Source organism: Lemur catta, chromosome 3 (assembly GCF_020740605.2).
Source record: "Lemur catta isolate mLemCat1 chromosome 3, mLemCat1.pri, whole genome shotgun sequence".
NCBI classification, from domain to species: domain Eukaryota; kingdom Metazoa; phylum Chordata; class Mammalia; order Primates; family Lemuridae; genus Lemur; species Lemur catta.
In genome coordinates this window covers 74383583-74405150 of record NC_059130.1, presented here as the reverse complement: position 1 = coordinate 74405150, position 21568 = coordinate 74383583, and the positions used below count along the sequence as shown (strand labels likewise).

Below are 21568 nucleotides of genomic sequence, written 5' to 3'. Positions count from 1 at the left end.
ACCAAGTTGCACTCTTGAGGATTTCATTTTGATTTGGTTTGTGACCATCAAAGTTCTTGAAGGACTCCTCCTTTCAGGCGCTTCTGGAAAGTGTTACCATACAAAAGGCTTGTAGTTCTCAAGGGGAATGAAGAAATATATATGGATTGGAAATGTAATCCAAACAAAACCTCTCTTAACAAATAGAAAAGGGAACCCTGTATTTGTATATGCCAAAACAAAGCCACAAATCGTTTTATGAATGCACATTTTACAGGTTGCCTTCCCTCACCATTTTTCCTTTACTAAATCCCTTAAAAATAAAATTTACTGCTGGATATAAAACAAAATTAATGTTGACCATTAAAGTCATTTCTAGTCAAAGAGCCCACATACGCGTTTCAAAAACAATAATTTGCTCCTCATAATGAATGTGGCCATGAGTAATACTGACGTCCCAGAATCCCCCGATTCAGCTTTCTCAAGAACACTGTCCCTGAAGCGTGATCTGCCAGACAGAGGCCTCCTCAAAACCCCTTTTGTGCCTGTGCCCCCATCTCTGGAGTTGCTGTGCTGTTACCCTGTGGGTCACTGTGTCCAAGTGGGATCGGTGATGTTCTCCCTTCAAGGTCATTGCAGGACATACCAATAACGCACTCCTAAGTAGGAAGAGTTTTTTGTTTTCATTTTTTTTTTTTAACAGACAGATTAGACAGCCCCAAAGTAGGACTCAGCGTGTTTTGAGGAAGGGGCTCTGTGGGCTGACACAAAGGATCTGCGCTCAAAGGCCGTTCCCAGACTCCATAACTGGAGGAGGAAAATGAGCCAGAATCTTTACGACCACGCAGCCGCCAACTCCGGATTTCTCCTCCCGTCAATTCTCCGCACTGCAGAGCCTCACAGTAAACTACTCTCCCGGTGCTCCCGCCTGGAAGCCTTACCAGGGATGGTGCCATCTGGGCCCAGCACAAGAGGGGCTAACTCCACAGGTCTGGGTGTAGCCCTGGCTCCCTGAATTTCAAAAATCACTCCTCAGCTGGCTCTGATGTACAGACAAGCCTGAGAACCACTGCCCCTCACTTCTGCCTTCAGGGAGGCTGCCAGATCCTATTCTCTTGGAGAATTCTTTCTCTTTTCTTCAAAAGAAAGGGAAAAAAAGATAAGATAACGTATGCAGCCATAAATCTTAAGCTTTTCTCAAGTCAAGGGAGTTCAAGGTCAAGTCCTTAGTGTGAATTCATCCCTCTGCCCCACCTTCAACCCAATCTCAAGTGATTAAGGCACAGAATAGACTCCTGGGCAGAGTGTAAAGGGCACCCTTTTCAAAGGGGGTGGGAAGGAAAATGTACCAAGAAGAGGAGGAGGAGGGAAAGAAGTCTTAAGAAACAGATTCAGTGCTCCTTGGATATCCTTGCAAGAGCTTCCAGGACTTTCTAAGCCCCTGACTTCATTTGCTCCTCCTCCCCGACTCACTCAGCCCTCTAGTCTAGTTACAAATTACTCTTAGGAGAAGGTCCTCCCACCTCCCATTCTCCTGCAGCCTCCTCCTCCAGCTCGGGCAAGCTCTGGCCTCTGCCCTCACCTCCACCCCAGGTTTCCAGGTGGGCCCTTGCTGCTCAGGGTGTGACCCATAAATACCTGTGGGGCAGCAGTGAGCCAGAAGGGTAGGGAGAGGGTGTGTCCCAAGCCTCTCTCCAGGCCGGGCTCCTGCTTACTCAGCCGTGCCTTCCTGGTCTAGGCAGGCCGGTGATAAGAGGTCCTGAACCTGGCCAGCACCCAGACGGCCCCCAGCTTGCTAGATTTGGCCAGGCAGCACAAAAACAGGAGAACAGGAAGTGTGGGGTTCCAATTTGACTTTTGCCATGACCTTGGGCAAGAAATAGAAGCTTTCCAGGAAGTGCCTCAGTGTCCCCCTCTGTAAAGTGGAAATTAATGTTTGACTAGACTCCGCACAAAGCTTTTTGAAAAGTACGAAGTGCTCCAAATTAGATTATTTTAATACCATACAAATTCTCTAGACATTTATGGAGTCTTCTAACTGTGGGACACTGCCAGTCACTGGCAATATAAACATGAAAAAATGCCACTGAAAGGTAAAGCTGTGTAATTCAACGTAATAATGAGTGTGCTGGCTGAATAGCATGCTGCCGAAAACCCAGGCAAGGGAAAATTTAAATATGTCCAGAGGTGGGAGGAGAAAAGAGAGCAAGAAGGTGACAGCAAAAGTAATATCAGGTAAACACGAATGGAGCTTTGTATGTCAGGTCTTCTAAGCACTTTATGGATACAATCTTGAATGAGCCTCACAGCCACCTTGAGGGTAGGTAGGTACTGCTATCTCCATTTTATAGATGAGGAATCTGAAGTTCAGAGAGGCACCCACTCAAAATCACATGGCTAGTGAGTGGCAGAGCCGGACTCTGGCTGTGGGCTTGACCCTAAGACCTGGATCATAATCTTTCCATACCTACCTCTACCTTAACTGTGACACCACGCCTGGCCCGCCCACGCCAGGCACGCCCCTCCTCTGCACCTCCACAGGTGTCTATTCACACTGCCATTTAACACTCCCATCATATTGTCATCATGCATGGGTCTGCAGGAAGTGCCTAGTAAACAGCTGGTGTTTCATAAATGTTTTCTTAATGGATAAAAGAAAGAATGAAATTATGCTAGGTTTCAAGAGACAAAAACAGGAAGTCACCGAGTAGTTTGAGGGAAACTTTCTCAAAAGTAGAGGCAGTACCTTATTCATCCTTTTGTCCCCAGAGTCCAGTACTTATTACAGGTGCTTAATAAATGGGTAATAAACTCTAGGTACAGGAAACAGTATGAAGAAATGCAGGGAGATTTAAGACTCCCTGCAGTGAGTTTGAGTAACTTGGCCTGTGTGAATCACAGAGGGTGTGTGGGAACACAGAAATGCTTCTCGAATTATTCATAGGGAAAGACCAGCTTTTTTAATTTCTAATTCATCATGGGCCAATACTTTTATAAAATGCAGCAAAAATGAACTGCTAAAAATGGAACAAAATGCAAGTCTAGTTCTTTATTAGATTCAACAAATGTAACATGATGGTCAAATTGCTATAAAAATTACTAAATGTGTACTCTCCACGTCTGTACTTATCTATTAATAGTTGCAGACTGTTAGCAAAGAGATCTGTCTGCAGGCCACACTTTGCAGCCCTCTGGGGGCACAGCAGGGGCTGTGTGGAGCTGCAGGAAAGGGGAGCTCAAGTCCTGCCACAAGGGAAAGTGAGATAATGGTGTTCACCGAGGATTCCTGTGTGCCAGGCACTGTTCTGAATGCTTCACACCTATTAACTCATTGTATTTCACAACCTGCCTGTGAGTAGGTGCTACTGCCACCCCCATTTTAGAGATGGGGAAACTGAGACGCAGAGCAGTTAAAAACATTTCCAAGATTCCAGAGCTGGAAAGCAGCACAGTCAGGCCTTGAACCTGGGCAGTGTGAACCTTAACTATCAGGCTATGATGCCTTTGGGGAACCCACAGACAGCTTTCAGCCAGGAAGTGACCCCTTCAGATCTAATTTTTTGGGAAATCGTTCTGGTGGCAGTGTGGAAGGTAGGCATCAGTCAGAAGCCACGACAATAACCCAGGCCGGAGGCGCTGTGGTGGGTGTGGGGGTGCAGACACCGGGGCTGTTCAGGGGGTGGATGCCACAGGCTTTGGCTGGGCACACGGCATCTGAGCTGGCGAAGTGTCGATGAGGGACGAGCTCCGGATGACTCAAGGGTTCAGAGCTTGGCAACCTAGGTGGGTGGCAGTATCTTAAACTGACTTAAAGAAGGGAGGAAGAAAAGCAGGTTTTGAGAGGAAGATGATGAGATCAGTTTTCAATAATGTCGACCTGCACTTGGAGAACCTAAGAAAGACAATCTACAGTTGTGTTTTGGGAAAATTCTGGAGACTGTGATCTTAGTTTATTGAATTCGGGCAGTTACTATTTTTACCCCAGTTCTGCTAAACCACTCTCCTCCTCTGCTCCTTTCCCCTTTGCTCTGATTACACTTACAATCATTTGAAAAGCAGGAGATCCCCAATCCTAAACTTTCCTCCCTTTGAAAATAACGCACAGAGCATATCCAGGGTACCACACTCACTGCCCTCTACAGCTTATTTGTGAACAAAAAGCAAATTTCTCTATGAAGTCTTGTTTGCATTTTCAATAAATCAAACTCTACAATGGCCTACAAGGGCCTATGTGATCAGTCCCTGCCTATTTCTCCAAACTCAGCTCCTACCATGCACTCACTCTTTACTCTTTATGCTCCTACCACAAGGGCCTTCTTTTTGTTAAGCATGTTCCCAGCCCAAGGCCCTTGCACTGACTGTTCCCTCCAACTGGAATGCTCTTCTCCCAGATTTCACCTTCTCATGTGGCTCTCAGCTCAAATGACACCTCCACAGAGTGGTCTTTCCTGACCCCATCCCCAACCCATCTCACCATCTCAGTCCTCTGCTTTGCTGCCTTCACAGTCCTCACCCTACCTGAACTGACCTTGCTCATGTGGTTTTGACTCAGGAACTTTGTGTATCTTGTTCACAGCTGTATCCCCATAGGGTAAACAATTGATAAATATTTGTTGAATGAAAAACAATCATCTTATTAAAAACTGAAAAAAAGATGAAGAGATGAAGAGACGGGGGCTTTGTCCACAATGAGCTAAACTTCTAATAGCAAAGAAACATCTGAGTACAAGAGTGAGACAGCACAGGGCAATGTCTCCTCCCTGTGTCCCTTCCCCTCCCAGAAGGCCACTCCTCCAGCCCACCTGGTGCATGCCTCCCCTGTTGAACTCTTCCCGCGGTACTATCAGGGCTGTGGACGGGCAACATGGTGCCATGAAAAGAGCCCCGACCTCAGAGTCCGGCATACCTGGATTCAAAGCAGAATGCCACTATCACTAGCTCCCTGAACCTGCTTCCCCACCTGCAAATGGAGCCAGTATTCCCTACCTCAGAGGGCTATGACAAGGAGAGAGAAAGTGTATGTGAAGTTCCTAGCACATGCTAGTACATAGCTGGCACTCAAAGGGTAACAGTCATCACCATTATCATCAAATTTACTGCCGGGACACTATAACTCTCTCAGTAAGGGTTTGATCAATGCATTTAACCGTACAAATAATGTCAATTGAGATTAAAGGCGATGGGTATTATGTGACTACTATGATCATAATGTCGATTATAATTATAATGATAGTTAACACCTGGGCACTTACTATTAACCCCCCCCAAGTGCTTTATATACATCAGCAGCTCCTTTATTCCTAAGCCAAGGGTGGTATTCCATCAATTCTAAGCAGCATATCTTGTTCACATTTGAACATCCCTGATATTGGTATGACTCTTCCTGGTGGGCAGAATGCCCCTGGTTTGGGTGGAGAACCTGTGGCCTTCTGGATCCTTCTGGATCCTTGCCACAGCCTTTTTACTGAATCCAAACTTCACAGAACAAATCCCTTTATTAAAAGGATTTATTCCGTAAAATTTGGATTCTGTTGAGGGGCCGTGCTTGGGTTCTGGAAGGCCACATGTGGCCCCAAGGCCACAAGTTCCCCACCCTGATGTGTGAATATGTTACATTATATGGCAAAAAGGCCTTTGCATTATGCAATTAAGGTTCCAGACCTTAATATAGGGGAAGTATCCTATAGGTGAGCCCAATCTAATCAACGTAATCAAATGAATCCTTAAAAGCAGAGAATTTTCTCTGGCTGGAGGCAGAGAGATGGAGCAGAAGGGACATCAGACAGATTCCAAGCATGAGAAGGACTTGTCATGCTGTTTGTAGCTCTGAGATGTAGGGCTCAAGGGTAAGGACCAGAGTGAGGTCTCTGAGAGCTGAGGGTGGCCTCCTGCTGAGAGACAGCAAAGAAGTAGGTCCTTAGTCCTAGAACTGCAAGGAACTTCACTCCCCTGACAATCTGAATGAGCCTGGACATGGATTCTTCCCAGAGACACCCAATAACAGCCCAGCTGGCCGACACCTTGATTCAGCCTCATAAAACCCAGAGGAGAGAAACCAGCCAAGCCCACCCTAACTTTTGACATACAGAACTGTGAGATAATACATTTGTGTTGCGTTAAGCTGCTCTGTTTGTGGTGATTTGTTATAGGAGCCATAGAAAACAATACACTGTTAACAGTTGATGTGGATTATGGTTTAATTGTCAGCATTTTTTTTTCTTTCTTAGTGGCACACATATAACATAATGGCACATCTCATAATTGATGGCATCTTAGATTTGTTGAAATACGGTGTTATTATTTCTGTTTTGCTAATGGGAAAACAGAGAATTCTCAGAGATCAGGTGATTTGCCCGAGAGATTCAGACTGTAAACTCAAGCTCTAAACCACCATGCATGCTGCCAGAGAGCTGGAAAGGGGCTGAGTATCCTGCCAGAAGGCCAAGGAACGGCTAACATGACCTCTCCCAGGCCTCTGTGACATGGGACCCCTAATGTAGTTGACCAGAAAGACCCAGGTGGGTCTGGAAGCATTCATTCATCCACTAATGATCTGGCACCCAAAGGCGCTAGGTTATCTTTCCAGGTAATGGGGACAGAATAACAGACCAGGTCAGGAGTTCAAGACCAGCCTGAGCAAGAGCGAGACCCTGTCTCTACTAAAAAATAGAAAGAAATTATAGAGACAACTAAAAATACATAGAAAAAATTAGCTGGGCATGGTGGCACATGCCTGTAGTCCCATCTACTCAGGAGGCTGAGGCAGAAGGATTGCTTGAGCCCAGGAGTTTGAGGTTGCTGTGAGCTAGGCTGACGCCACGGCACTCACTCTAGCCTGGACAAAAGAGTGAGACTCTGTCTCAAAAAAAAAGGAATAACAGACCAAGATCCTGTCTGCATGGAGCTGACACCATAGTGAGGGAGATCAATACTATCGTGATAGATTGAGATAAGCGCTAGAAGGAAAACAAAGCATCCAGGGAGCTTTAAACCAACCTTCACAAAAGTCAGAACCTGTAACACATATTCAGGAGCTGAAAAGAAACAGAGAACTGGGCCTGGAAGATAAGATCCTCTCTTTGGGATCTTTCATGGGCCACTTGCTGCTAGTGTGGGAACTCTGAGAAAGCCGGTTTTTTGTTGTGGTAGATTTTTTTTTTTTTTAATGGAGATGTAGGCCAACTTTATACAGGCCTGCCTCTTATGAATTTCTAAAAACAAACCAAACCACAACCATCTTTTCACCAACCATAATTTCCCTCTCTTTTGAGGGAATTCAGTTTTAAAAAGATGAAAATTAATTTTATATTCAGACAGTGTCCCAAGAGCTGACTGAAAGGGCATCTCGAAAAGAAAGATGTGTCTGTGCAACTCCCAGCCCACAGCCTTTGCAGAATCCTGAGCTCTGGCCTATCTTCTCACACTGTGCTTGTACTTTCATCTTCTCTTTCTCCCTGGAAATAGAACAGACAGCTCTCTGATGGTGAAATCAAAGGGAGAACAGGAGCCCGATTCAGGGAGTAAACAAACAAACAAACAAAAAATGCGGCACGTATAACTTTCTTTCAGGAGACACACGTCAATAGAAAATTCTAGATTTCTTAAAAGATTTTGCAGGAAATGCCATTGAAACTCATATATTGTCCATCTCTCTCTCTTGTTTTTGTTTGAGAGGGAGAAATTCTAGACTAGAAGATGATCTTCATCATGGTTTTGGAGAAGCCCCAGTTTAATAATACCATTAGCCGAAAACTATTTATAATTCAGACATTAGCAACTGGCATAAAACCCTACTTTCCACTTCTCTTGATTTTGCACTGACAATTTGGCAGCCCACTCTTCCCTTAGGCCCAAAAAAGCCATCACATTCTTAAGTCTGTATTTAAGAGATCTGACAGAGATGTATGCAAGAAGAAAGGTCAATAATGCCCACAGGAGAGGCTACCGGCCTACACAACATGCAGCAAAAGATGCACAAATGGCCCCAAACCTCCACCCACCTCACTCATAATCAGAGGAATTTAAACTATCTTAAATTACCATTTCTTACCAACCAGATTAGCAAAAATAAAAAGAGCTTACACTCTTTTTGCTGGTGGGCCTGTAAGCAACCAGCCTATCCAATGCATCGCCAATGAGAGGGCAAAATGATTCAACCCTTCCAGAGGGGGACTACAGAGCTCTGTGATTCAGCAGGGCCACTTCTGGGAAGCAACCTTTAGGCACACCCTCACAAAGGCAAAAGACTTACTACACCTTTATCACAGCACTGGTTGTAAAAGCAAAAGACTGGAAACAGCCCAAATGTTCTGCGGTAGGGGACTGGTCAAATAAACCATGGCACATCCATGATAGAAAATTATTATGTTGTTGGAAAGAGAGAAAGAGAGAGGGAGACAGAGACATGTCTGATATCTCCAGGACATACTGCTAATTTAAAATAGCAAGGCGCAGAAGAGCATATATATTAATAGTATATACCAACTTTTATGAAAGAAGGGAGAATAAAAATATCACATATTCTTATTTGCTTGTATTTACTAATTGCTACTTGTAGAGAATATGGGAAAGGATTGAATGGAGATGAGCCGGGAGCAAGATTCTTTCAGTGTTTACCTTTTTGTATGGTTGTGAGGTTTTTTGGAGACCATTTAAACATATTTCATATTTTTAAAAAATGAAGAGGTTGTATAAGCTAGTCTTCCAGGAGTGTGAAGAACAGGACAATAATAGCTTGGAAGAAACAAAGCTAAGGTGGAGTTCGACCAGCTCAGAAGAAAGGGTCTGGAAAACCTGGGTTTAGGAAGGTCAGTTCTCACATGAAAATCACTAAATCAGAGAAATCTCAGTCCAGAGTTCAGGAGGTAAGCGCAGTGAGCATGGAGAGGTTGATTTCTGCTCAGTTTTATGTCACTTGCTGGAGATGGCTCTGAGTGCCCTGATATCTATTACAGCCAGAAGGAAGTCAGAGAACTGTAGGTGAATGGGAGGCAAAGACAGAAACACCGGGATTACCTCCCAGGCAGCATGCCAGGGCACTTATTTACTCGCTGGATTTAGACAGTAATGGCTGAAGCATGCTGCTCATAAAATATTTATGTTAAAAAAAAAGGGGGGCAAATCATGTGCTAGAATATTCTGCTTCATTCAACAGAGAAATATTCCTGAAAAGTTGAGGCTCCTGGAATTTTATAAAATCAAATCATCCTGTAAATGCAACAGGTGAGTTTGCTACTTACAGACATTTTGTAGGGAATTCTTGTTAGGAAGTGTCATCTTATGCTATTTCTGCTTTGGGAATCTGAGTCTGAAGAAGGCTGAATTTAACCATATTAAACGTGAAAGACATTCACGTTTCTGCACCTGTTGGCTTTTTTCATAAGGTGTAATCTCTCCATAAATTACCACAAGGCCAAGGTCCGAAGCATGAACCAGCACCTTTATGCTCAGAACCACTGCCTTAGCAGTTAGATCCACTGAACACAGCTGATCCTACCTGCTGTACAAACGCCTCCCAAGAGAGCAGCCAGGAGGAGTATATTCTGATAGCAACTTTCTAAAGGATCAACTTAAAACCGAAAGCATGCAAGTGCCCATTGGCACTAAGGGGGACACAGATAAACTCTCTTTCTTACTTTTTGGTAGCTTTGGCAACAAGGCTTCCCACTTCTTAGCCTAAACTAGAAAAGTCTTTTTCAGAAGCAGCAGCTGCTCATAGGTAAGTTCCAAAGGCTCCTGCAGCCACTGTCACTTGCACCTTGTCCCCAAGGAAAGGGTCCACAGCTGGTCAATAAATAACACAAAGCCCTTTCCACATTCCCAGAAGTTACTATTACTCCATTCCCTGCACCAGGCAGACTACATAAGGTGTGCACGGTACCTCGGCATGTATTAAGTGACTCTGAGTAGGCTGGTGTTCAACTAACAGTAAACAGTGTCAGCAGCCCCCCAAGTACTGGTCATTAGCTGCCCCTTAGGAAATGATGAACTGAGGAGAAAGAAGCCCACTAGAGGGAACGTGTACTACTGAATGTGTTTCCTAGCAAATATGATCAATTGTACTTTTTTGATTAAAAAAAGAACAGGGGCTCATGTAGCTTGCTGGCACATTGCAGAGAATATAGTTTTATTCCTTCATTCCTCTGGCATTTATTACACTCCTACTATGCGCCAGACTCTGCCAGCTACAGAGCTATTGTGGCTGAAGAGCCTTTGAGAAGCAGAGCTGCTGCTGTTAGCCACATTGTTAAAAAAAAAAAAAAAAAAGACAAGCCCTCCATGTGGACCTAGCCTTGCAGGCATGATAGCATCAAAATAAATGTCCCTTCTTTCGGCAGAGACAGTCCTATTGCACAATGCATGGGTTTTTGAGGATTTGAGCCTCACATTTACCTCCTTGGCCAGGTACTCTTGTGCAGTAAACAACCCATACAACAGTTTAAGGCAGCCCTGTGAAGAAGTCACAACCCAATCCTTTTGTGTCTTGGCCAGACATCCAACCCTCATACAACTTATCTGAACAGCCAATATGACCTTATACACCTACATGAAGCCTAACTGTCTAATTTGCAGGCCATGGTCTAATAATCCAAAAGGTTTCATCAGTTTAGGCACAGCTCAGGCACCTAGTCTATTGGTTTCAACACCTTTCTAATGTGCCGGAGATGCTGGTTTAATAAACCTGGGATGATGGTTTTATCTCAATAAGGTCTTCAGTCAGCCTCAATAAAGTCTAATAATCAGCTTTTGAATTTTGATTCCTCTTCCCATCCTTAGATGTAGCTCATGTTTGGGATTTAATGGACTTCAGTTTGAGTCTTCTTTTGAGGGGAGGCCTCGTGCTTTTCCTCTGCAATGATTTCTTCCCAAAAAGCAGACAAAATTTGAGGTTACCACAAGTTAGAGGTCTGAGTTAAAGGGTCCCAGTGGAGGCTAAGGGTTTAGTGTCCAGCAGTTAGGGGCATCTTGGCTGACAGCATCTGCAACTAAATAAAAGCCTGATTATTGTACATCAGTGAAGTTAAGAGACCACCCTCAGTGGGCACATATGGGTTTCCACACACCCATTCTGAATGAAGGCAATTCTCCACGTACAGAATGCAAGTGCAGAGATGACAACTTCTTCAGACCCTACTCCAGTGAGCATTTGTGATCATGCCAACTCTAATTCAACCGGAGCTTACTCTTCTCTCCTCGGTCAACTAAAGGGGATCCTAAGTCCATTCCGCGACCTTGACTGCAAGGGGACTGGTAGCCTATTGTGTAAGAAAGCATAAGAATATAAGGCCTCTGACTCTCTGGCCCTAAAGTCACCTACTTATAATCAATATATGTGGAAATACAGAACATTCTTAGCAAGTGATTCATTCAGATGGATCTGAATAAAGTTCTTTTTTTAGATCCTAATCCTCCAGCAGAAATGAAAGTATCAAGAGTCATAACAGTCTGCAACCCTCTGGTTTTTATTGTACAGTAATCCTCTGAAATATAGACCCACTAAAAGAAGACAAAAACCCTCCTTGTCACAGGATGGCAACCAGACACTCAGAGCTAAGCACTTTTATGATACCCAATAAAGCCTGACATGATAAACCAAACATTTAAGTGACAGCAGAAATGATTTTCAAGACAGACTCTGGAATACATGGAATAATCCAGCTAGAAGTTACCTTCAGTCAAATCACCTCCACTCTCTGCCCTGAATCCAAGCTACCTGTTAACTACTCTCCTGTCGTTCCTTAGAGAGGAAAGCAGGGAGGTCAGGACCTGTTGGTGTGAGCTGGTTCTAGAACAGGATTTGTCCCTTCATTTGTCCTATCAAGGCCCCCTCTGAGAGGCCAGGGATGGGAGAGGTGGACTCCATAGTCACCGAGGCACTGGGCCTTTGTGTTTGCTTCAGGCCTGCTGGGTCTCACGGCCGTTTGGCAAGCTTTGACTGCTGTGGCTGAAGAGTGGTGAGCCCAATGGACAGGCACTGATGAGTCTCCTCAGGGATCATCTCACTTTTAAAAGGAATTTATGTTTCTCTTGATTTATAGCTTTTAAACAAAGCTGCTTCCATAAATCTCCCTTCACTCTCACCTCCAGCTGGATGCACCTCGATTCTCAACAGAGCGCTTACGGCATGAGACCTGGCATCAGAACAACTCTGGGTCAAATTCTGCTCTTGCCACCTGAGCAAGAGCAGAATTCATACCCTTAGGGAACCTCAGTTTCCTCGTCTGGGCTGGTGTGAGGACTGAGCAAGATCATATATGGGAAGGGCTTAGAAAGGGGCCCAGGATATCGATCAAAAAATGGAATCACAATTGTGCTGTAACTATTTTTTTTTTATCTATTGAACCTTCTTATTAAACTAAATGCACCAATGTCTTCCTCATCACCACCTTCCAGGTGTCTGATATATTGAAGATGCTGTACAAATGCGGCTTGTTAATGCCAGCCTGGACCTGGGAAGTCACAACTTCCATAAAGTCAAGATCCATTGACTAGGTCTATACGCAGATGCTAATAACCCACTGGTGTACTTTGCAAATATCTCTCATGAAGATCAACCTATAATCTTCGAAAGGGACTCTCTTTTACTGCTAAACAATTCTCACTGAAAAAGGTTTTGACATTTGACTAAAAGTAATTCAACTGCCATGAAAGTTGGTGTCTTTCCCAAAACAATAAAGTCCTGCTATTTGTAGTTAATAAACCAGAATTATTTTTGAATTATTATACAAATGAATTATTTTTTGTTATATATGCATACTCACTGGGGAAAAGCTGAAGGAGGGGCACCATAATCCCATCACCCATTTGTCTATATTTTCTTCTAGTCATTTTTAATGCATAGTTTAAAAACAATTTTAAAGTAGTTGTAATAATGCACTATAACTGTGCATGCTGTCTTTCCCCTTTTAAACTATAGCAGACTTCATGCATTACTGATATTTTAGAGTTTCTAATAAAAAGGAAAATGGATGAGATCCAGGAGAACTAATTTGTTCAACAAATTAATACTGCAATCCATTTCACATGTAAAAGACACAATAGTGATTGCCTAATAATATTCTCTTACTTTGTAAGTACTATTTGGCAGGACTTTTTAAACTACTGAGCTTTTTTAGATTTGGGCGAAATGTTAAAATTTTGTAGAGCTGTTTTCCTGTTACAAAAACAATGCATGCTCAAAATATAACATTTAGAAAGAGGAAATTTCAATAATAATTGATGTTAATATTTATTGAACACAGACCATGTGCTAGGCACCATTCTAAAATGCTCTACATAGATTAACTCATTTATTCCTCACAACACCTAATTGAAGCATAGATTAAGTAACTTGCCCACAGTCTACACACCTAGAAGTATGATCCAGGAATCCATCATTATGCTATGATGTTTTCGGGGTGAGAAGAATAATTTATTCAATCAAATTCTCCACTGCTTGAGAGTATAATGTCATAGTCAAGAAATAATTCATAATAACACTGCAGCCTTTATAGTTATTTAAAATTATTATAAACCACCATCTCTGTGTCTCAGTGGAACTATTATATTAGTAAAATCAGACATCATCTGTGACATGAGCTAAGATTTACGATCTGCCCAATTCTGTCCACCTGATATACATTAAACAAAACAAAACAAACAAAAAAACCCCAGAAGCTTAAAAGGGTTTGTTTTAAAGGTGGAAGCATTTTAAAAATTTTGCAAATTTTAGCAAATGAGTCAATGATGTGATGAGTCGATTCCCTGAATTAACTGAACACTCATTCTTACAAAAGTTTAAAAATAAGACAAACACTCATAATCAGTCCTAACACTTCTTATAGCTTATCTGTTGGCCCTGGACCTCAGTACGTGCAAAAATAAATAACCGGATACCCTTGGGTCACATTTTTTCATACTTTAATTAAAAATCATACTTGGTTAAAGACAAATACTTTTTCTATTCCTGGTTTAATTTCCTTACCCAGAGCTAATAAACACAACTTTTTGAAATATAAATTCTCTTTAACTTTAAAAGATAATTAATGAAATGTTTCTGGCTGCCTGTCAAAATTACTATGCAACTGTACCTTTAGCACTAAGAACATATTAAAACTATTAATCCTTTAATCATAATTATTCATACTGCTGTGGTAGGAGCATGACACACACACATACACATAAATATTTTACACACACACAAATCACATACCTTCTTTGGAATTTAAAATTGCTCTATCTAGCATTTCCAGAAGGTTCAAGCTGCCACTTTGTAGTTTATCCAATAGCCTGCTGCTTGAGCAAGCTAGTATAGATACGTAAAATATCTAAAAATTTTGAATATTTACTGTGTGTTAGATTCAGTCTAAGTGTTTTCCAAAGATTGTTTCATATACTTTCATGAAGACCCTAGAGAGAGGACGAACACTATTCTCCCCATTTTACAAATCTGACTGAAAAAGGTTAAATAACTAATATTCTCATCCAAGTCTATCTGGCACCAAAGCCCATACCCCAAACCACTATTAAACTGCTTCTCTTCCAAGTTAGGGCTCAGAAAAATTTACTTAACTTTCACAACTTAACTTTCCTAGGTTAAACTTAAGCTGACAAAAACTTGCCCCACCCACCCCACCAAAACAAAAAACCACCTAACAAAAATCCAACAGTAAATAACATTCTAAATTTGATTTTTCTTCCTGCAAGTGACAAACTCCTATTTTCTCTAACAAACGACAATACAAACCCGCAAATCCAATTGTTAGAGAGCTAGTCTTTCAAATAAGATTGGAGCTGTCTACATACAAAATTTTTATAATAGTAATTTTTTCAGTCTGTTGTGAAACACAGATTCACATTTTAATATATTTCTATACAAATCTAAACGGTCTCTGCCCAGTCAGGGTTTGATACCTAGTAAGTTACTTGGGTTAAATACAGCAAAAATATGACTCCATTATTTATAAGGTCTAAGGATGTAGTAGTTAGACTGCTCAGCATTTTTTGGACCTAAACCAGGGCTTTATGGTGCTGGTTAACTATTAGAGAAGGCAAGGGGCTGAACATTTGATCTGAAAGTCCTTTTCCACTTAAGTCTCTGTAAAATGTTTGATTACTTTAAAATACGTTTGTATGAATCACATGTTAGTTTACTGGAAAGGGGGCTCGCTAAAACAATTTGGTTAAAAAAAAAACAACTAGCTCCTTAACTTGAATGTGATTGTTTTGGCAATAGTAAAATGCAATCCCGTCCTTCTAGCGCTGCCTGCCTTCCTGGTTCTCCTAGGTGAGGGCCACGATCCTGCGATAATTTTACTTCGAGAACTGAGAAGCGCTGGCAATGGAGCAGTCTGGTGACTAGCACTTTAAAAACAAAGCTAAACTCCGCTTTTGAAATAGACAACACACAGACACAGACCTGCTTCTGACAACATCCAAGAGATTCATTATAGACAATCCATTCAGGCGAAGCTACAACCGCCCCAGGAAATATAAACTGTGTCGGCAAAGACAGCAGGGGGGAGAGGAAGTAACCCATGGGAAGGAAGCTAATCATGTGAAGTTTGTCCAACTCCACAAGGTCTAATAAATTCCCGGTTTGTTTCCACTCGGGGCAGCCATTAAACGTGCCCTGACACGTGGGCGCCGGGGACCTCCCTTCTAACGCTGGTGTCGAGCTGTTTCCTTCTCCATCCACTTGTTTGTATACAACCACGCCCGACAAGGATGACCACAAAATGACGGGCCTCGGCAATTCCTTCACTCAGATTTCCATTTGTCCAAAGTTTCACTCCGCCGCGGTGAGTTTAACGAGAATCACGGCTTCCTTATCATACGTTATTAATGACTTCAGCCAAGTTTACAAGATACGCAAAGCGAGGGACAAGTGAGTGATGGGAGACGCTAGTTACAGCGTCTTAAAATTAGCTTTAATTGATGTGCCCTAATTAAAAATGATAAAAAGAAGTCTCCCTGATCCACGGAATAATTGCCTGGGCAATACTTTTTTATAAATCACGTAAGACTGAGCTTCGACCTCCCCTTTACCATCTGCAAATACAGTCTGCAATAGGACAGCCTCCGGGTCACTGCTGGGGGGCCCTTGCGGGGTGTGTCTTCTAGGTTCTCCCCTCTGCGACCCGCTATTTCCCCGCCAGACCCCAGAGGGTTCCAGGGTTGCGCTCCCGCCGGCTGGTCTCAGGAAAGAGAGGAAGAAAGTAGGGAAGAGGGGCGTGGCGTCCCCATCGTCCCCAGCTGCCAGCCCTCCTCCAAAGCCTGGCACCGCCACCAGCAAGGGCTGGGAACACTGGGGCCTCCCAACTCGGCGCGGGGCGCACGGCCGCAGGCAGGCGAGGGAGACAGCGAGCCAGCGGGGCGCCCTCTCCTCCTGCCCCCAGCCCCAGCCCTAGGGGACCCCGCTTCCAGCTCTCTCCGGCCGCCACCCGTCGAGGGCGCGCGCGCCGTCTGTCTCTAGATCTCCGCGTCCCTAACCCTCCCTCCTCCACCCTTTCTCCGGAGCCCAGTGCCCCGACCAGTCCCCGCCCTCCAGGACACTCTTCCCTCCTTCCTTCCTTCCTTCCTTCGTTCCCTCCCTCCATCTCGCTTCCCAGCACCCGGGACTCGGGGGCGGCCCCCGAACTCGCTGGCCGACGCCCCGCGCTGCGCCGCTGGCCCCGCGGGGACCCAGCTCACCACCCGCGCCCGCCGCTCGGCGCTCACCCGCCTGCCGGTGCGCTTCCCCCGCCGCTGCAGCCGCCGCCGGGGACTCGGTCTCTAAGGGCTCCTGGAGACGGCTCCGACTTCTTCTCCTCCTCCCGCTCCTCCGGGCGCCGGCTCCGCCTCGCTGGGGTGGGCGGGGCGGACGGCCCGACGGGCGGGCGGGCGGCGGCGGCCCCAGGCGCTCCTTCCTCCGCTCCCCGCCCTCCCTCCGGCCCAGACGCCCGGGCTGTCCGCGCTCCGGCCGCCGAGCCCGCGTCTTGGCCCGGCCGGAAGGGGGCAGAGGTCGGGCTGGAAACTGTGCGAACGTCTGGCAGCCCTGGACCATCCCCTTCCCCGAATTCTCACGGAGGGGCTGAAGTTCAGGCACTTGGGGGCCCCTTCTATTCACGACCCGCCCCTACCCGGGCCGCTCAGACTCCTTGCAGGTTTCCTTCGCGTGCGAACGCCGCGCGCCCCCAAGCCGAGGGTCCTCTGGGCCGCGAAGATGAGGGCTGCCAAGCCCCTACACAAACGTTAGGCTCTGCTCCAGCAATTTCTGAGGAAAACAGTCACAGTACCATTTAAAGGGCCCTGGGGCCACGGAGAGATTATGTTTCCCAGAAAGGGGAGTTTAACTGCGGATTGCTGAACTTAGAGTACATACACCCATCAGGAGCTTCCCCTTCATCTTCCTCCACCCCATGAAATTTATGTTCCCGGATGCACAGTACCTGGCAGAGTTCTGCTTAATGAATTAATCGGATTTGATTGGTCTTTTCTGGATGGATTCAAGGCCAGGAGGGTGGAAGAACCATTTCTGCTTCCACAGACCTCATACTATTCATACAGCCATTCAACAAACATTATTGAGCACCTGCTATGTGCCAAGCATGGTGCTAACGGCGGTGGGGGAGCTATAATGATGAATCGGACGGGGAGCTTGCCCGGCGGGAGCGCAAAAAACTTTATTCCAGAGAGAGTAAAGAAGAGGGGCATACAGAAATCTTACCATTTAGCAGACTTCTTGAGTATCCCTATGTAGCTGCTTTCTTGTTTGACAGGGTGATTCTAAAAGAGGTGAGGCCAAAGTAGGTCACTTAGAACCAGTGTGGGCAGAGTCCATACATGAAATTGCATTTAAAAGCGTTCTTGAGGGATGTCTCTGCATTGAGTTTCCCCACCTGAGGAGAAGTGGGCCCCAGGGAAGCTGGGCACTGAGAACTGCAGTGAGGGCGTTATCTTCCCTCTTGCTTTCCTCCTGACCCCTGCTCCAGTAGCAGGCTTAGTGAAATCATTAGCGTGCAGTGCAGAAGGGATGTTGCAGGTAGAGGAAGCTATGGTTAGATGCCTTGCCCCAGGAGGGTGGTCTTAGCAACCTGTGGATATCAGTGGTGGTTGGGTTGCCAGCCACAGTTTGCCAAAGAAGCCCTTTATTTCCTGCTCTGTACGACGTTAGGAAATGCTTGACTAATTCACAGATACTAACAGGTCAAAGGATATACAGGACAGTCTGACACCAATAGGGACTGAGAGAGTCACATACTGGAGTTTATGTCTTTCAGCCACAGACCACAGAATCGACTCCTATAGCCATACCGTTACTTTCCCTTCCTGGGGCACTTTAGTAAGTGCTTTCATGTACTTATTCTTCTCTTGTTAGTCGCTTGCAAAAACCTGGAAGCTGAATCAGTAAGAACTTAAGTGGCTTGTTGGAGGTTTCCTAGTTCAGTACTGTTCAAAGAATGATCTATGGAATAGTGATGGTCTGCAAACAATTACTTATCTGCAATGGGATGAGCATAGAAATTGAAGAACATGTAGAAACTTACGGAAATTTGACAGAAGAATTTTATGCCTGTGAAGTCTAATCTTTAAAAATGTAGCCTTGTATTTTGTATGCCTGCTTTTTATTTCATTTTTCTCATTATCCATTTTGTATTTATTGTGTTGTACAAAATCATAAGCCTGCAACAGATTGAAAACAGAATATCACAGATAGTTTGAGAAGCACCGATGGGTTAGTAACAAGGCAGGAATGATAATAGCTAACACTTAGCCAGCACTTCCTGCATGGCAGATGTTGCTTTCAGTGTTTTACATATATTAAATCTTTTAATCCTCCTAACAACCCTAGAAGGTAGGCTCAGGAAGGTTATGCCATACAGTTTGAAAGTGGCAGAACCAGGATTCAAACTCAAGGCTCCTGGCCCTACGCTGCTTTCACCCATGGCCCTGGATCCGATGTCCCTTCTAACTCTGCTGATGTTTCCCAAACTTCAATAATTTACATTTCATCTTCCTAGCACTGTACCTCCAATTTTTTATTTATATGTTTGATTGACTCACTTTTGTTATTTTGCACATATCTTACCTTTGCAGTTAGCAATTACACTCATGAAATCATGGATTTGATAAACAGGTATCCGTCTCTTACCCTAGTTCACATTAAAATACATGCTTACTCTAGCAATTGCTGTCAGTGCTTGGCCATATCCCCTCTGGTTCTATTCCAGTTTTGTGCATACTGGTTCCCAGTGTGCTCTCATTCCCACCTGCCACCACTTGCATCTTGTCGGAGTACCACCTTCAGCTGCAGAATTAGCTTTGCTTGTGCATTATTAGACAGCTGGAAGTGCCTGGGAATTAATGTTCTCCACCCCCACGCCTTGCTGTTAACCAGTCTGAAGGTATAAATACTCCAGCTCCTTTGCCCATAAGTGGGATAATTCCTGGGTGGATCTACACTGTTTACAGGGCTCCATAAATGGTTAGGCCAAATTCCCCTCTTTGGCCAGGGGACTTTGGTTACTATCACATCCTTGCTCATCCTTATCTTACTCTTCCTGGTTTCACTTCCCACTCCCCTGCCAGTTTTTCCTGGAAATACATCCTAATCAGTACCTACTACCTGATTTGTGGGGTCCAATACAGAATGAAAAATGTTCATAAATTATTAAGATTTTCAAGATGGCAATAGCCAAGTATTGAACCAGGCACAGGGCTTTATGTGACTGCACAGGTGGATGACTCTATCGGTTGTATATCAGTGATTCACTGGTTGTATATCAGTGGATTCTAATAATTCATTTTCACTTGAATCCTTACCTCAGGGTCTGCTTCTGGAGAATCCCAAGATAAAATAATAACTATTAAAAAGCCCATCCAGGTACTAACAAAGTCATCTGTGTAACACACTAGTGGTCAGCATCCCACACCTTGGGAGACCTACCTTGGAGGGGATGAGTTTGACCACAGAAAGAGGTATTGTAGTTGAGGAAGGTTTAGGTTAATGAAATGATGGGTCAGGAAACCTGAGTTTTAGTCCTAATTCTGACACCAAGTGATACCCACAAAGTATGAATTTGGGTGGTATCTTAGTTTGAATTTGTGGAAACATACCTTGCATGAAGAAGGTTTATTGGTGAGTGGTTAAGAGATATACCTGTAAGGAAGTGAGGTGGGCAGGACTGGGTGGAAGGAGCATTGCCTCTCAATGGGGGTACAGCTGAGGCCTCAGCTGGGCCTGCAGCCCAGTGGAGGACTGAAACTGAGTGGTTCTTCAGATTGGCCCAGACTGAGTCCAGGGGATTTGGCCTTTGTATCTCCATAGCTTACCTTACCGGGAAGAAGTGTAACCTTTAGCAAAACTGCCTTAGTTCCCCAAGGCAGTGCCCAGTGATGGACACAGCTGTGAGTGCCAAGGAGCCAATATCCCAGCAGCTGGGAAATAAATGTCTCTTCCTTGAACAGGGGATGGGAGAGAAGCTCCATAGTACACACTCCAGGCAGGTCAGCTCCAGGATCTCACTCGGGCTTACAGTCAGTCTGATATGAATACACTGCCCAGCCCAGGAGGATCTGACCTGGTTCTTCTTTGTAGACTGGGCCAATTATTGTTTGTACTTTACCTTCCTGATAACCACGGGCCTATTTGAATTCCTATTTTTTCTTTCTCCAGCCTTCTTTTAAACTATTTTTTTTCCTTCGTTTTTTATGTTCTTAGGTTCTGCTGTCCCCCAATGGCATTTAAAACCAATCAGTTGCCTATGAAAGAGTGGCAGTGGAGTGGAATGAAATGTATGCCTTGGGAAAGGAGGTCTTTGGGATTAAGTCCTGGCTTTGCCACTAACAAGCTGTGTGAATCTGGAACAATAACAACCTCACTGGGTCTCTGCTTGTCTTTAAAATAAAGGGATTGTGAGAGAATGGTCTCTGAAGTCCCAATTCTATGGAAATTAAATTCTATAAAAGAGGTGGCTTTCTTGGCTATACAGTTCCTCATGAAGCAACCAAGAGAAATGGTTTTATAACCCAGGACAGTTGATTTTGAAAGTTAATTGCAATTCATATGTCAATCTGTGAACTTCTATTCGATATTCAATAACAATACCCTCGCTAAAGCATCAGTCAGAAAGAGATGGTGAAGAAATAAAAAAAAAAAATGAGCCCAATCAGTTAGTCTCTGGGCAACCAGGTCTCCACAGACTGGAGAACAATTTGTACAGGATACCAGTTTTGCTCCTTAGGGATTTTATTTGTCCTATTGCACATGGCCATACTCTTTGTCTGAACCTGCCCTAGAAGTTATGGAGAGCTCCCTCCTTTTGAGTGGGTTACCTAGGTAAGTGTTTTACAAACTGGTTTTTCTGCTCGGTCAGAGGCAGCCATATTCCCATGCATTACAGAAGTTAGGTCAGGGAGAAGCACCCACAGTCTTGGAAATCCCCAAATAACCTGTTGAAACGTGTATCGCCACAGGCAGGAGCTATGACCCAAACTGTGGCTACAGATCAGAAGGCAATTCAACATAGTTGCATACTGACATGGGTGGGAGTGGCCCCAGATGGAGGCATTAACATAACTTAGTTGATTACTAACCCAATATGAGCTTTCTGGCTTATTACTGAGCGAG

At 44.3% G+C, this 21568-nt stretch overlaps 1 protein-coding gene across 1 annotated transcript in view; it reads right to left on the bottom strand.

Annotated features, from left to right (window-relative positions):
• The window catches only part of GNG12 (G protein subunit gamma 12), a 131832-nt gene extending 115026 nt beyond the window's left edge, over positions 1-16806 (bottom strand). The window contains exon 1 of the mRNA XM_045547784.1: positions 16678-16806. The gene's annotated coding sequence lies outside the window, so the exon portion shown is untranslated. The remainder of the gene's footprint in view (positions 1-16677) is intronic.
• Positions 16807-21568: the final 4762 nt, after the last annotated feature.